This window comes from Hipposideros armiger, unplaced genomic scaffold (genome assembly GCF_001890085.2).
Source record: "Hipposideros armiger isolate ML-2016 unplaced genomic scaffold, ASM189008v1 scaffold_72, whole genome shotgun sequence".
Lineage (NCBI taxonomy): Eukaryota > Metazoa > Chordata > Mammalia > Chiroptera > Hipposideridae > Hipposideros > Hipposideros armiger.
Window position 1 is genome coordinate 4,185,212 of NW_017731422.1, and position 16,958 is coordinate 4,202,169.

At 44.8% G+C, this 16,958-nt stretch overlaps 1 protein-coding gene and 1 pseudogene across 1 annotated transcript in view; one reads left to right on the top strand and one right to left on the bottom strand.

Moving 5' to 3' along the window:
* CCND3 (cyclin D3) overlaps nt 1-16,958 on the top strand; it is a 92,269-nt gene that overhangs the window by 54,177 nt on the left and 21,134 nt on the right. The window lies entirely within an intron of this gene.
* LOC109382869 (tetraspanin-3 pseudogene) lies at nt 15,252-16,688 on the bottom strand (annotated as a pseudogene).

Below are 16,958 nucleotides of genomic sequence, written 5' to 3' on the forward strand. Positions count from 1 at the left end.
TGCATGTCTTCTATTGTCATAGGCTGCCCTTGGGATTTCTCACAAAGTTATTGCAAGACCCTCTTCATTGCTCTCTCGGGTTACTCCTCCCCAAACTCCATATGCTTATGTACTTAGGTTCTGGTCCATATTAAAACCCTTTAATAGCTCTCCGTTGCCTTTGGGGAACAACTCCAATTCTACTGCAGCCACAAGGCTTTTCATGATGTACCTTGACTTCCTGTCCAGCCCCAGTTCCTGCCACCATCCTGTCTTGCACCCTACTGGCTGACAGTGCTGGACCACACACCAAATGTCAGGTTCTCCTGCCTCACTGCAGCATCACTAAGCCTTGCCTGGGAGAAGTGTCTCTTCTCTCTTCTCTCTTCTCTCTCTCTAGAGCAGGTGCCCTTCTTCCGAGGCTTCCATCTCTCTTTTCAAAAAGACTCAGAGCCCCCAACTCCTCTTGGGCATCACTGAGTGCTTGGTATGTGGCAGGCTCTCAGTAGGATACTTTCCTAATAAAATTTAACATTTATGGATCTTTCGTGTGGGCCAAGAACAGTTCTAAACACTTACCGTCTACATAACTCTATGGGGTGGGTATGCATCATTCATCTACTCCATATTTATTTATTTATTTATTTTTTTTAAAGATTTTTTTTTTTAATTGGGGAATTGGGGGGATGGGAACAGTGCTGGGGAATTGGGGAAAGGGGAACAGACAAGTTGCTGTCGTTTTGTTCTTCAATCTAGTTGTGGAGGACGTTGCTTCACTGGCCCAAGTTGGCACCATCATTGCGCTCTTCTCTGGCGAGGCAGATCAGTCACCGGCTTCTGGACGGCCGCTCACTGCGGCTGCTGGCCGCTCACGCTGGCTGCTGGCCACACACGGTAGCCCATGGCAATCCACTGCCACAGGGACTGCAACCCACGCCGTCGCCGGCGACTCACAGCAGCCCAGCTCCAGGTTGAGCTGTTGTTCAGCATCTTAGCTGCGGAGGGCAGTGTCACTGGCCCTCATATGTGGGATCCGAACCGGGGCCCTCTGGCATCCCAAGCGAGTTCTTAACCATCGCGCCACTCGGCCGGCCCTCTACTCCATATTTATTGAACGTTTCCCTCTGGTCAGGCACTAGGGATATAGCAGGGCAAGGACGATGGAGAGTGCTAGAGGTCGGGGAGGGGTTCCTATTTTATCTAGGAAGGTCAGAAAAGCCTCTCTGAAAAGGTGAAAACTGAGCAGAGACACGAAGGAAGGGGGCAGGCAGCTATGTGGGTGTCTAGGGAAAGAGTGGTCCAGGCAGAGGGAATAGCCAGGCAAGATGAAGGGGATCATTAGCTCTACTGACAGATGAGGAAACCAAGAATCTAGTTAAGTTATGCAAAGTCACAGAGTAAGTGGCAGAGCTTGGTTTCAAACCTAGATCCTGTAACTCTTGACTCATGCTGTTAGCCATTACTCTACGCTGTCTTTTTTAATGGGACACAGTGGTGCCTTGGCTGAGGGCAAGCTGGCTCTGTTCACCATGCTACCCTCTGGTTGGAGTTTGGCTTCTCATATCAAGGAGAGCATGGGCTTCTAGGCTGGCTTGGAATTCAGGTTCTCATGATGGCTCTGTTTTTCTGTTTCCTTCTTTGGCCTTTTTTGGAGACACAGGAGACACTTCTTTATTAGATTGTCTCTACTCTCCAGGCAGCCTCGAAAAGCATGCTTCTGCAGAGCTGAGGACCCAACGCTGAGATACGGTGACTTGACAAAGGCCAATTCCTCCTCCCTGGTCAGTAGTCAGAGTGGCCTCTGTGGGTAACTACTGTATCTCACCCCACAACTTCCTTCAGACTTTAGCAGGAGGGACTGAGGTGAGCGTTTTTGCAGAGGTGGTGTATGAGCTGGTCTTGAAGGACATGGAGCATTTCAAGAGAGATTGGGGTGATGGTTTTAGGCAGGAAGAGAGCTATGTGAGCTGAGCAAAAGCATCAGTGTTGGACCATTCGGTGGACCTGGAGTATAGGTATGAGGAGGGTGCGTGTGTTGGGCGAGGGGAGATAAGGCTCCAGGGAGAATTTAGGGTAGAGCATGGCAGCTTTTTTTTTTTTTTTTAATGGCAGACTTTGCATGTTCATTTCAGATAAGTGATTTGGATTTTATCCTGTAGACAAAAGGATCTGAAGGTTTTAAGAAGCAAAGGAAACACGTGTGCATTCTTTTTTTCTTTTTTTTTAGATTCTTTTTTTTAAATTGGGGAATTGGGGGATGGGAACAGCGCTGGGGAATTGGGGAAGGGGAACAGACAAGTTGCTGTCCTTTTGTTCTTCAGTCTAGTTGTGGAGGACGTTGCTTCACTGGCCCAAGTTGGCACCATCATTGCGCTCTTCCCGGGCGAGGCAGATCAGTCACCGGCCTCTGGACGGCCGCTCACAGTGGCTGCTGGCCGCTCACGCTGGCTGCTGGCTACATACAGTAGCCCATGGCAGCCCACTGCAGCAGGAGCTGCAGCCTACGCTATCGCCGGCGACTCATGGCAGCCCAGCTCCAGGTTGAGCTGTTGTTCAGCATCTTAGCTGCGGAGGGCCGTGTCACTGGCCCTCATATGTGGGATCTGAACCGGGGCCCTCTGGCGTCCCAAGCCAGCTCTTAACCAACGCGCCACTCGGCCGGCCCCACGTGTACATTCTTGAAGTTTCTGAAGGAGTGCTTGGATTGGAGAAGGTGAGTAGAGGTAGACAGACCAGTGAGAAGAGAGAATACTGCACTAGTGCTAGCGTTATATGGGAGCGCCTGAGCGTTCAGTGGAGGGGCCAGATTCCAGAGACATTTTGGAAGCAGAGGTGACAGGATCTGCTTGCAGGTTATTTTGGAAACTTGGGGCAGGAGGAACTAAGAAGGAATAAGGGCAGCATTTTTAGCTTGGTGACACAGTGGATCATGGTTAACTGACATCCAATACAAAAGAGGAGGGGTGGGTTTTGAGCATCTTGCATTTGAGGTATCTGTGTGACATCCATGTGGGATGGTGGACTGGGAGTTGGGGATGGAGGTTAGAGCTGGAGAACCATGAAAGCTGAGGCTGAAGGAATAGAGTAAGGTCTCTGAAGCATACTTGAGGCAAGAAAGCGTGAGCTTAAGCCCTGGAAGATGTCTGTAGTTCTAGAGGCCGGTAACAGAAAGAGGAGCCAGGGTACGAGTTGGGGATGAGTGTTTTGATTAAGGCATCGCCAAGACTATTTGACTCACCTTAGCGTCTGATGGTAGGCAGTGGAGGCCCCATCTCAGGGGGAGCACACAGTTGACTTAATCTGCATTATCTGTTCAGAGGCACTCAGACCAGGGGTGCTTCCGGTCAGCCTGGGCTTGTTTTCGTGGTCTTCTTGAGGGCTGTCTTCTTCCTCTGTACATGCCCAGACTCCCAATGCAGAGGGGAAACTCCTGAAAGTGGGGATCCTGACTTCTCCCCCATTATTCTCCAGGAAGCTCAGCTTAGGGCTTGGCACACTGGAGGGCTGAGAACACTACTGAGGGGGCTGAATGATCAAGCAGAATGGGCAGCAACATTGAACTTGGTCCACTGCTTCTCCCTGAGTTCCTTTTTAACGGGAACAACTCGTTTTGTGGAATGGGTATAATCTGTTCTCTGAATCTTTAGTTGCTTCAGGCTTGCTCCATTCATTGGGTCATGCATCCATTCTGTATCAGACTTTGCCAGTGTAAATATCTGCTAAAAGTTGAGCACTTTGAACATGGGGTTGGGGGCTTCCAGCACTTTTCGTGCATTATCTTACTTCTATTACAACAGGCCTCTGAGGTAGGCACATTACCCTATTTTGCAGGTGAGGAATCAGATCATTCCCCTCAAGTCATACAACAAGTAAGTGGTTGAGGTGGGATTCAGGCCCAGGTCTAACTCAAAAGCCCCTATGCTCTCAATCCCTCATATTAAGGCCTCCTTAGGTAGAAGGTGAGCATAGAATTCATTATTCAAACTGGGATGCTTTTAAAAATTTTTTATTGAGATATAATTTTCATACCATAGAATTCACCTATATAAAGTACACAGTTGAATGGTTGTTAGTACATTTACAGAGTTGTGTAGTCATCACCATAATCTAATTTTAGACCATTTTTGTCACACACACACACCCCAAAGAAACTCGGTACCCATTAGCAGTTACTCCATTACCATCATTACCCCAGCCCTAGGCAACCACTAATCTATTTTCTGTCTCTCTAGATTTGCCTATTCTGAGTAATTCATCTAAATGGACTCATATGATGTGTGGTCTTTTGGTTGGCTTCTTTCACTACCATAATGCTTTCAGAGTTCATCCATGTTGTAGCATGTCTCAGTACTTCGTCATTTTTATTTTATTTTTTTTATTTATTATTATTATTTTAAAGATTTTATTGGGGAATTGGGGGGAGGGTAACAGCGTTGGGGAATCGGGGAAGGGGAACAGACAGGTAGACAAATTGCTGTTTTGTTCTTCAGTCTAGTTGTGGAGGACGTCCCTTCACTGGCCCATGTTGGTATGATCATTGTGCTCCTCCCGGGTGAGGCAATAGGTCGCCAGTCATTGGTCGGCCGCTCACAGCGGCTCCCGGTAGCTCACACCAGCTACCAGCCGCTCACGCTGGCTGCCAGCCACTCACGTAGCTCACGGCAGCCCACGGCAGCCCTGCTGTAGCCCATGCCGTCGCCGGTGACTCACGGCAGCCCAGCTCCAGGTCGAGCTGTTGTTCATCATCTTAGCTGTAGAGGGCGAGCATCACTGGCCCTCAATGTGGGATCCGAACCTCATCCCTGCTGCTCAGAGCTGGTGCTTAACCAGCTGAGCAACTTGGCTGGCCCTTCGTTCGTTTTTATGAATGACTGAATGATGTTCCCTTATATGAATATACCACATTATATTCATTGTATTTGTTCATATGTTGATAGACATTTAGGTTGTTTCCATTCTGAGGCTATTATGAATAATAATAATGCTCTGACATTTGTATGCCATTTTTTTGTGTGGATGTTTTTGTTTTTCTTGGGCATATACCTAGGAGTAGAATTGCTGGTTTGTATGGTAACTCTATGTTTAACATTTTGAGGAACTGCCAGACTTTTCCAAAGTGGCTACACCATTTTACATTCCCACCAGCCATGGAGGAGGGTTCCAGTTTCTCCACGTCCTCACCAACACTTGTTATTCCAAATGGGGACACTTTTGAGAGTGAAAGGGTGCACCATTAATAATTATACCAGGATACCCGGTACTAACTGGAACATATTCTGAGTCTACTTAGATACCAAAAAACTAGAAGATTCAATTCCTGATTTCAGGGAACTTTCTGGCCACATGATGAGTCAAAGCCCCCAAACCCACATACTTGAGTTAATTAAAGAATCAAGTAAAGGTAAATTATTAAGAAGGAAAGTAAAGCACATTTTATTTCCCCCAGGAGATTTATTCTCTTTAAGAGAACTGTCTTATTTCTCATTGTATTGTCCATGGCCCTAGGAGTATCTTGGCCTTTAATAGTATCTCAATAAGGATCTGTGTAATAAACAAATGAATGAGAGAGTGAATGAAACAAACTCTCCTGGGGGGAGGAGGAATGTTAAAAAAAATAAAAATAAAAATAGAATGAGTCTCCTAGTGTGGATTTGTGAGTTTGGGGGAAGTGTGGATCTTTTCTAAAAATGTATTTTTTAGTCTGTGTTGTAACAACGAATGACAATTTAAAAAGCAAAAACTAAATAATCTACAATTAGAGGAATCTTAAACTGGATTTTGCAAGTGTGAATGGCTGACTAAAGGTGGAGGAAAGACCTTTCTAGCCTGGGAATTGCTGGAGCTGGGGGTCTGGAACCAAAAGCACATTTATGCAGGTTAACTACTTTTGGGGATAAAAAGGTGTGATACTTACCCCCAGGGGTTTCCAATAGTGGGGGGAATAGGATTTATTCACTGGAAACAATGAAACTAGCTGAAAACAACCCTTAACTGGTTGCGTGCCCTTAGGCAAGTCTGCTCCCCATTCTGGGCATCATTGATCTCTGGCTCTAAATTGCCCTGATCTTGCAATGCTGCCACCCTGGTGGGCCAGGAGTTAGGCCTTGAGGGAAGGAGCTGGATTTGGAGAAAGGACCAGGATGCCAGTGGTGGGTGATAAGGCCTTGGGGTAGCCTGGAGTGCTCTAGCTGAGATAAAATTGGATAGGGTGGCTGGGGCCTCTTGAAGGAGAACTTTAAAAGCCAGGCTGGTTGACTTTTAAATTTGACCCGATAAGCAGATCCTTGGACTAGAGATGAAAGGAGTGTCTGTGAGAGATTAATCTCGTGGCCCTGCGCCATTGATCTGGATCTATCTGGAAGCACTGTGAGGACTAAGAGGCTCTCAGGGAGGCTTTTGCAATAGTAATGTAGGCCCAGCCTTTCAAAACAGGGTTTGAACTTCCTTCTGCCGGTCTTATGATACACATGGCTTTTGTGAGGTTTAATTTTCCTTAACCATAAGTAATTTAAAGTAAATATAATTTTTACATTCAGGCAATTATGGCTACATTAAAGACCAGACTCCTAAATGTCTATGTATTTCTAAGGCAGAATATTAGACTTCAAATAAATTTCAGGTTTGCAGGGGACGATTTTAGATTATGCTACCAGATTCTTTAGAGAGATACTGCTCTGCTGTAAATGGTTTACTTTGGTGGCAAATTTGAAAAATTGGCTAAAAGCCTACTGGAGGAATGGAATCTAAGTGAGCTTCAGGGAATGGTTTTGTTGGGCCAAGTAACAGATTGGATGCAGGAAACCAAAGAAAGGAAGAAATCCAGGATGGCACCAAGGCCTCAAATCTGGGTACTCAGAAGAAAGACAGTGCTTTTCATAAAAATATGCAAATTGCAAGAGGGGTGGGTAGATGATGGTCTACCTTGAGAACATTGGGGACAGGTGGCCTTCTAGTCCCAGGAAAGGACTGGCCAGGTCAGTCATGGAGGAGGAACTAGTACCTCTTGGTCTTCACCAGCTTTGCTAAGGCCCTAGGAGTTCTGCCCACTGGCCTGGATGTTTGGCACTTTACCTGGTTTACTTTCTATGTGTCAACTACTGAAGATGTTTGCTGTAGGGTTTTAGTAGATGTCCTATATCAGACTAAGGAAGTTCCCATCTAGCCCTACTTTGCTAAGAGTTTTTTCTTTTTGTGAATGGATGTTGAATTTTATCAAAAACTTTTTTGGTATCTGTTGATGCGATCATGATTTTTGCCTCCTTTTATCTTTTAATGGGATGAAATATATTTTTTTCAAAATGATAAACTAACCATACATTTTTTATATAAAGTCAACATAATCATAACATATTACCCTTTTTATTTATTGGTGGAGTCAGTTTGTTAATTCTTGCTTAGGGTTTTATATTCATGTTCATAAGTGTAATTTTCTTTTTTCATACTGTTTTTGATGGGTTTTGGAATCAAAGTTACACTAAAAATTAGTCAAGAAGTGAACCCTCTTTTTAAATTCTCTGAAAGAGTTTATATAAGATTGAAATTACTTTTTTCTTTTTAAAAGAGTTTTATTAAAATGTAGCTAACATAACAATATTATATCAGTTTCACGTATACACCATAGTTATTCAATGTTTATATACCTAAAGAAGTGATCACTATAACCCCAGCATCCATCTGACACCATACTATGCTATCACAATATTATTGAGTATATTCCTTATGCTGTACATTAATTATATCCTCATGACTTATTTGTTTTATACCTGGAACTTTGTACCTCTTATTCCCCTTTATGTTTTCCTCCCTTTTTAAAATTTTCAATTACATTTGATAAATTACTTCTTTCTTGAATGTTCAGTAGAATTCTTTGCCTGTTTGCTATCGAAGGTTGTCTCATGAGGTGGGTAATAGTAGAGAAAGGAACTTTTACTTGGGGAATGAAAGTAGCTTAAACAATAATGAAAATGCTCACATATCACAACAAGTCCAGAGGTAGATGGTTCCAAGACTGGTTAAATCTAGCCGCTCAACGACATCATCAGGGAGAGCGATTTGTTCTGATCTTTCAGTTGTCATTGTCAGGTGTCAGTCCTTCTCTCATCATTGCCAGGTGGCTGCAGCTGCTCCAGGCATCACAGCACAGTGTTTAAGAGTGTGGGTTCTACAGCCAAACCTGTTTCCCAATCCCATAGCTATATGATATTGGGTACATTGCTTAAAATCTCTGCCAAATGGGTTGATAGTACTTTACCTCAAAAGTTTAATGTATATGGATTAAAAGAATTAGGTGTTGTTTTTTTTTAAAAAAACTGTTAGGGCCGGCCGAGTGGCTCAGTTGGTTAAGAGCTCGCTCAAGAGTTTGAGCTCTGAGCAACAGCAGTTCGAGTCCCAGCCCGAGCTGAGCAGCCGCTGAGCTGCCAACAGGTTGCAGGATGGCTCAGCTAAAAACACCCAAAAAACTGTTAGAATAGTGCTTGGTACATAGTAAGCATACAGTAAACATTAGCATATCGTACTTCGTTCTCACATGGGGCAGAAATGAATCTGTTTTTCTCTTGCACCCTATTTATTGAAGCCCCTTAGCAGACTTACTTCACATCCTTTTGGCCAAAATATGACAAGTGCCCATTCCTAAACCAGCTGTGGAATTATCAGGATTGGGTTCGGAGTAATTTAGATTCAACCTCTGAAATGAGGGAAGTGTCTGGCATTCCCTGAAACACAAAACCACTTGATACCTCAACAAAATCTGGCTTCTGTTTGCAAGGAAGAAGCTGGGGTGATGATGGAGGGAGATTTTTTGGTCACAGAAAGGGCAGAGGAGCAGCTCCTGTCCCCACGGGTTTTCCCCAGGATTCCTTGGAATGAGCCCTTAGGTTTGCCAAGCACAACACAATTCACTTAGTGCGTTTTGATTGATGGATGATCTCATCTGATCTCAGAACCATCCTCCAGCGGCTCTCAACCTTCCTAACGCCGCGACCCCTTAATACAGTTCCTCATGTTGTGGTGACCTCCAACCATAAAATTATTTTCGTTGCTACTCTATAACTGTAATTTTGCTACTGTTATGAATCGTAATATAAATATCTTTTTGTTTTCCAAGGGTCTTAGGTGACCCCTGTGAAAGGGTCGTTCGACTCCCAAAGGGGTCGCGACCCACAGGTTGAGAACCGCTGCTGTAGGCAGTTTGGGCTCTTGTTATCCTCTTTTATAAATGGGGAAACAGGCTCCCAAAGTGGAAGTGCTGGCCCAGTTGTATGTATGTATGTAGTCAGGACAGAGGCAGGTCCTGGGATTCAAATTGAGGTCTTCAAAGTTCTGCCTTTTTATTCCTCTTCCATGAATTCCCAGTTGTCTGTCATTTACATGTCACCCTCACAACGGCCACATCCACGTGCCTCCTCTGCTATTGTTTAATATTTTTAAAATTAAGTTTTTCATTTAATAAATTTATTTTGAAAGGAAACCTGATAAAGTGGCATGTTGCTGTTCTGGTACACACACACACACACACACACACACACACACGTGCACACGCATGCACCCCTTTAAAATGAGCACAAAACTGTTAAAAATATTTATTCAGGCTTAGAACTTGTGCTCTGGTGTCTGACTGGGTTCGAAACCCAGCTCTGCCAATATTGCACATGCAGCTGGTGTCCACCCAGATGCCCATGGCTCTCACCATTCCAGAGTGCACCAACCCCACTTCCAAGCGCCAGCACTGTGACTTTGCTTGCTGGCTTGTCTTGGCTATCAGTCCATTCTGCCTTCCTCAGGAAAACTGCAAGTTCTGGGTAATGAATTGCAGGCCCCTCCCTCCATCCCCAGCAGCCCTGAAGCACTGGCTGTTAGGAATGATGGACAGGGATCCCAGCTCCCTCCGCCCTGGGGAACAGTTACTCCCAGGCAAAGGCTTGCACTTTTCATCAGCTCCCAGAGTTTCTCAGCAGGACTGAGCTCCATTTGCCCATCGTGGTAACTTACTCAATAATGTACTCTCTACTGGCTTCCTTCCCTTCTCTCGGGTACTTCCTGGAATCACCTCCCAGGTCACTTTTACTTCACTTGAATCCTTGTTGCAGAGCCTGCTCCTGGGGAGACTCAACTAAGACAGCCACTTGCTAGTGGTATGGCTTTGGGTGATACTTAACTTTCTTGTGTCCGGGTAATAATAGCGCCTATACCTCACCGAGCAAATTGGTAAAGCTCTCAGTGCCCAGCTAAGTGAAGGTGCTTAGCAAGTGTAATCTATTATTATTACTACCTAAAGTTCTCTGATATGCTGCCATGGGCAGTTGCCCCACAGTTGGAGCACACCACTTTCTGCCTCTCCCTTCTGACGCCCCACTTACTCTTGGAGCTCCTACAGTCCCCCTTTTCCCGCCATAGGCTCTCCACCGATCCCCACCACTCCCAATGCAGCCCACCCTTCCCATCACACATAAACCACTCTGCCTACTTCTGGTGGGTGTTGCAGGTGCCCAGGTAAAAGCATTCTGTCTTAATGACATCCTAGGATTTCTCCTAAGATGGAGGCTTTTCATCTCTGACTCATGTCCAGCATCCTAAAGCCCTGCTGAGGCCTGGGGTGGGGAAGGCACTTGATAAATGTGGATTGTTAATGATCACAGCTCCCTTTATTGGGAGTGTTAATAACTAAGGGTTATTATTATTAACACTTAATAAGAGCCTGGTGCTGTGGTAGGTGCTTTCCCCATATTAGTCCTTGCAGCCACCCTATGAGATCAGTGCTATTACTGTCCCCATTTTGTAGATGAGAAGCCTTAGGACAGAGAAGTTAAGTAACCTACTCAAGATCACACAGCTGGCAAATGGCAGAGCCAGTTCAGAGCTAACTTCAGAGCTCACTTAATCACTAATGCTAAACCGATACCAGGGCTATCGTGTGCCTAGAATGAAGAAGCTTGGCTTTCTTGCTTTCCTGCCAAAAGCCCAAAGAAGGAGCTCTCTTTGCCAGGTGTTTAGCTGTAGCAAGTTACCCATCGACACCCGAAGCCCAGAGATTCACCTCACCTTTTGCTATGGACCAGGAATCTGAAACAGAATCATAGGACAGGAAAGCCTCATTCATTCAGAACCCAGGCAGCCAGAAAGAGGGAGAAAAAGCAAATGGGTAAATATATAGGTTGCATTCTAATGTTATGAAAAGGAGGAGACTTGAGAGGTTCTGGCCAGTGCCTGAGGTTTCTTTTCACAAGCAATTTATGCACTAGTGATTCCAAACTGCTCCCTGCCCTCAGAGCCCATCCACAGAGCATTATGCGTGCCTTGGAAACAAAGGGAGTGTATGGCAACACTTATTCCCATGGTGCAGCAAAAGGCTGGAACTAAGCAACACCTCCTGGCTTTGGATGACACCCCTCTTCATTGGCTCTCTTACCACTTATGAGTTGCTGTTTATCATGTGGCTCATGCTGGTGTTTTTCTTAAATCTGGTTTGTTTCATTCATTCATTCCAACAAGATTTTTTATTAAATACCTACGATGAACCAGGTACCTTTCTGTTTTGGTGGGATAGTGAGGAAGCAGACAAACTATAGCTAGAACCTGTAAGTAAAACATCTTATGTTAGTGATTAGCGGTAAGCAGAAAGATGAAGGTGTGAAAGGGCCTAAGAAGAATTAGGGCTGGAGTAGGATGGTCAGCAGAGGCTATAAGAGGCATGAGACTTGCGTTAAAAGCCGAAGGAAGTGAAGGGGGAGTGGCCATGCGGATAGCCAGGGCAAAACATTCCAGGCAGATGGAACAGCAAACACAAGGGGACATGTATGCCTCGATGCCCCCGAACAGCGAGTGAGAGAGAATAGTGGGAAGTGGGGTGGGCAGTGCAGATCACTCAGGGACTGTGGACACCACCAGGACTTTGGCAGTCATCGTGAGTGAACTGGAGAAGCACTAGAAGGCTGCTGTGTTGAGACCAGACTGGAAGGGGGAAGGGTGGATCTGGGACACCCATCAAGAGGCTGCCATTGTAACGAGGCAGGAGGTGATTCAACTTAAACCAGGGTGGGAGCAGTGGAATAGAGCAAAGGAAAGGACTGGAGATGTATTTTGAACTTAGAATCAACCAAAAATAGGTAATGGCTTGGATGTGGGAGACCGGTAAAGACAAGGAAGAACTGAATTTGGACCAGGGAGGTAGCAGAGGAGAAGAAGGCCAAAAGGTGGATTCTGGAGATATTTGGAAAGTAGAGCCTCTATGCTCCTCCACTGGTGGATGGATGTGGGATTTCAGAGAGAGCAGTCAAGAATGACACCAAATGTTTTTGCCTGAGCACGTGGAAGGATGGTGTTCTCATTTTTTGATATGGGGAAGCCTGCATGAGGAACAGGTTGGGGGATAGAGTAGTATCTCAGTTTTGAAGAAGTTGAGTTTAAAGGGGCCTTTTGGATACTCGTATGGAGTTGCCGAGAAGGTAGCCTCCTGTGTGAAACAGAAATAGGTCAACTCACATGCCGGCTTGGATATGGTTGCTCTTCCTGGAGTGCTGTGTTGAGAATTTTAAGTCCATCCAGGCTTAGTGGGAAAAGAGTTTGTTTTTTTTTTTTTTTTTAAAGATTTTATTGGGGAATCGGGGAAGGGGAACAGACAAGTTGCTGTCCTTTTGTTCTTCAGTCTAGTTGTGGAGGACGTCACTTCACAGGCCCATGTTGGTATTATCATTGCGCTCTTCCCGGGTGAGGCAGTCGCTCTCCGGCCTTTAGACGGCCACTCACGGTGGCTCACGGCGGCTCACAAAAGCTCATGCCAGCTGCCGGCCAGCCCCACTGCAGCCTATGCTGTCATTGGCGACTTGCGGCAGCCCAGCTCCAGGTCGAGCTGCTGTTCACCATCTTAGCTGTAGAGGGAGCAGCGTCACTGGACCTCATGTGGGATCCGAACCAGGGCCCTGCTGCTCAGAGCTGGCGTCCCAAGCAAACTCCTAACCAATGCACCACTCGGCTGCCCTGAAAAGAGTTTCTTGATCAATAGTGAAGTCTGTTTTGGGAGCTGGATTGGGAAATAATGGTAACTCTGGGTGTAAGACATTCCATGGTGTAGAGTGGGAAGAAAATGTGAAAATTTCTATTCTATATTTTTGTCTTATCCTTTAACATTTCTTAGTATGTCCTATACTGTACATAATTTATTAGAGTAGCAGGGATAGACATAGTTCATAAATTAAGTATTCTAAATATATTGGAAGAGTATACTCAACAGTTTTTATTGAGGAATGGACAAGCAAAACCTTTTGAAGATTACCGATTTGAAATATTGTAAAAGTACGACATGCTTAAAATATTGTAAGCCCTAAAGTGTCTCCTGAATCCTTGAAGAACAAACAAAATCACGTTTCGTTTGGTTTAATGCTTGATTTTTTTTCCACTGTAAAGTATACATTTAGACACATTCATTACCAATGGGTTGGATGTGGGAGACCGGTAAAGACAAGGAAGAATTGAATTTGGACAGGGAGGTAGCAGAGGAGAAGAAAGCCAAAAGATGGATTTTGGAATTAAATATTTAATCTTCATCTAATCAGGGGAAAACAATCAGACAAAGACAAATTGGACCACATTGTGTAAAACAGTTGGCTTTCAAAAATATCAGTATTATCAAGGACTTTAAAAAAAGGAACAGGAGCTATTTTAGAGTAAAGATCAAGGAATCAGGGTAACAATGCAAACATGATTCTTGATTGGATCTTGGGTTGAGCAGTAAAAAGCTATAAAAGGATATTATGAACAATTGGGGAACTTTATATATAGATTGTTCATGGTGTTGTATTAGTGTAAATTTTCTAATTGGTTTGTGGTTATGTGGGAGACGGTCACATTCTTAGGTGCATGGGCTGAAATAGGAACTTAGGTGAAGGGTATGTTAATGTTTACCGTACTATTGCAGATTTCCTGTAGGTTTAAAATATTTCAAAGTAAAAAGTTGGGGGAAAATATTATTCATATAGGGTTCTCCAATTCTCAGAAAAGTAGGAAGTCCAATAATGGTGTATCACACCACTTTTAGTATACTAGATTGTTTCATTGACTGCAATGCTGTCTTCCTCATGCTTTCTGAAGCACAGAATTTGCCAAACCTTCTCCACCATAGTAGCATTTTTTATTTTCCAGGTGCCTCCATATCAATTGTATTACATTTATTATCATAAATAGTTCATATATGCAAAGAAATTTATGCTTTTAAAGTACCACAATCACAACTAACTTTTTTTTTTGAGGGGTGATATGGAGTTTATTAAATTAGAGCTTTCTATTTACAACTGAGATCACATCTACATACTATTTCAATAGTCTACATGGGTACATTATTTCTAACTAGTTTAGACTTACAATGAATGGATTCAATCATACAAACACATACATACTCACACTTATTGTTTTAAAACAGTAGTGATATATTATACTCTTTCTATAAAGCCAGCTTTGATTAAAAACTGCTAGTTTCACAGATCAGTCTGATTTTTTTTTTAAAAGATTTTTATTGGGGAATTGGAGGGATGGGAACAGTGCTGGGGAATTGGGGGAAGGGGAACAGACAAGTTGCTATCGTTTTGTTCTTCAGTCTAGTTGTGGAGGACGTTGCTTCAACTGGCCCAAGTTGGCACCATCATTGCGCTCTTCCTGGGCAAAGCACATCAGTAGCCGGCTTCTGGACCGCCGCTCACTGCGGCTGCTGGCCGCTCACGCTGGCTGCTGGCTACACACAGCAGCCCATGGCAACCCACTGCCACAGGGGCTGCAGCTTACGCCGTTGCCGGAGACTCACGGCAGCCCAGCTCCAGGTTGAGCTGGTGTTCAGCATCTTAGCTGTAGAGGGCAGTGTCACTGGCCCTCATATGTGGGATCCGAACCGGGGCCCTCTGGTATCCCAAGCCAGTTCTTAACCATCGCGCCACTCGGCTGGCCCCAGATCAGTCTGATTTTTAAGATGAACCAAGATACTGCATAGTATATGATTCTAAAATCTATTTTAGCCATTTTGTACAGTTGCTATCTTATTGGATTACAGCATATATATATATATATATGCTGTAATATATTATATATATATATATATATAATTTTTTTTGTATATATATTTTTAAAGGACACTGATGAGGGGCCCTCCCCCCAAAAAACCTTTAGCCAAAAGTTGTCCATTGTGAAGCCTGACAGGACCCATCACATCACTGCTTGGAGGTAATAGAAGCAGGCCACAGCCTCCTTAAATTCTACCACACTGTGCAACTCTCAGATGGTTCTGGAATTAGAACATATACCACCATACTTAAAAATTTAGGGACATAAAGAGTCAGCTAGAATAGGGAAAAGAAAGTCAGAGGTGGGTAGGTAAGTAGGTGGACTCATGGAGAGCCAAGCTGCTGTGTCCCACACCTGTGTACATGTGCTTTAGCTAAATGAACTCAGGAGGCCAACAGCGGTAGACCTGCTCAACTCATCTTCCAAATCAGAACAAGACTAAAAAGCTCAGGCTTGAGTTTTCTGCTGTGCATAGGTTCCGCCGGTGATGAGCTCATAAGCAGGATCTCCATTTACTCGTTCTGCACAATACGATGCACGCACACAGCACGCCCAGCAGCTGCATAGCTGTAGATGCCAGTGCAGCCCAGATAACGTGCAGCATGATTTCTTGTAGCTTCTTCACCACTAGAACCTCACACCCTTCAGTGTGGAGGTTGGAGGGGTGGGCCAGATTGTCATTCCAGCTGCTGGCAGTCTCTCTGCCGTGCCTAAGTGGGACACTCTGGTGTTTGGGTTCGTGGAACCAGTCTGTATTTTCCCAGTCTGAGTAGCTGTGAATTCCACAACAGTGTAGCTCTCTCTCTATGGAATCAATAGCTCAGCTAGCAGCCTCAGGGTTGGTTCTATTGTAGGTCTTAAATATTAGGTTGTTGGAAAAGTCATGACGTATTTTTTCTATGTTTTTCGTTGCAAAAATGCGTCATGACTTTTCCGACAACCCAATACTTTCTGGATGCTGTGGTCAACCTCATTTCTCACCTTTGCTCTGTAAATGTATCCCCAAACCACTACAACTTCTGTGACAAAAACCAAGAGTAGGATGATGACAAACGTGGCCAGTTCACTGCGGCTTTCTGGGATTGTGGCACAGCAGCCAATTAGCACAATAATGAAAAGCAGGGCTCCTACAGCTATGATTACTACAGCAGGGGTGAGAGTGTCCACATCAAAGAAGTGGTCAGTCATCATAAGTGATGAAGACAGAGGCTCTCACATAGCATAAAATGCCAGCTGCCCCCCAGAAGATGAGGTTGAGAAACACCAGCACGGTCTTGGAGGAGGTGATGCCCACTGGCTGTGGTGCCAGCAGTGGCTGGGGCCCTGCTGGGAGACCCAGATGCGCCCACCCAGTGAGGCTGCAGTGGTGACAATGGCTCCCAGCTGGGAACTGCAAGGCCTCCTAACTTTAATGAGCCGAGACTGTTGTTATTCTCACTGGCAAAAGAGGAAACAGGCTGAGAGGTTTTAGTAACACCCTCGAAGTCACAAGATGTTGAACCAGGCTTTGAACTCAAGCAGCCTGACTCCAGAGCCTTGTCCACCTCCCTATTTAGGGGACCCCTCCCCAGCCCCAGGGCTGCCTGGTCTCTACCTACCATCTCAATGGGTCTGAAGGTAAGTGAGCCATAGAATGTAGACCCTGGGGTGATAGGCTCACCCATGATCTTGTTCACCCCTCAGTTCTCAGATGGGGACATTTCAATGATGAAGGGGAGGAGGAGAGAGAAGGAAGAAGAGGAGGAAGAAAGCATTGTATCCTTCCTTCTTTGGATTTTTCATCCGGCCTGTGACATTCCATTCCCACCTCTTCTCTAATTTGCCATTTCATTGAGTAACTTTTTCTAATTGAATGCTCCTGGGCAGAAGTGCCCTGGTCATTGCTTTGTCCTTTTTTTTTTTTTTCTTTCCCTCCCCTCAGCCAAGAGCAACAC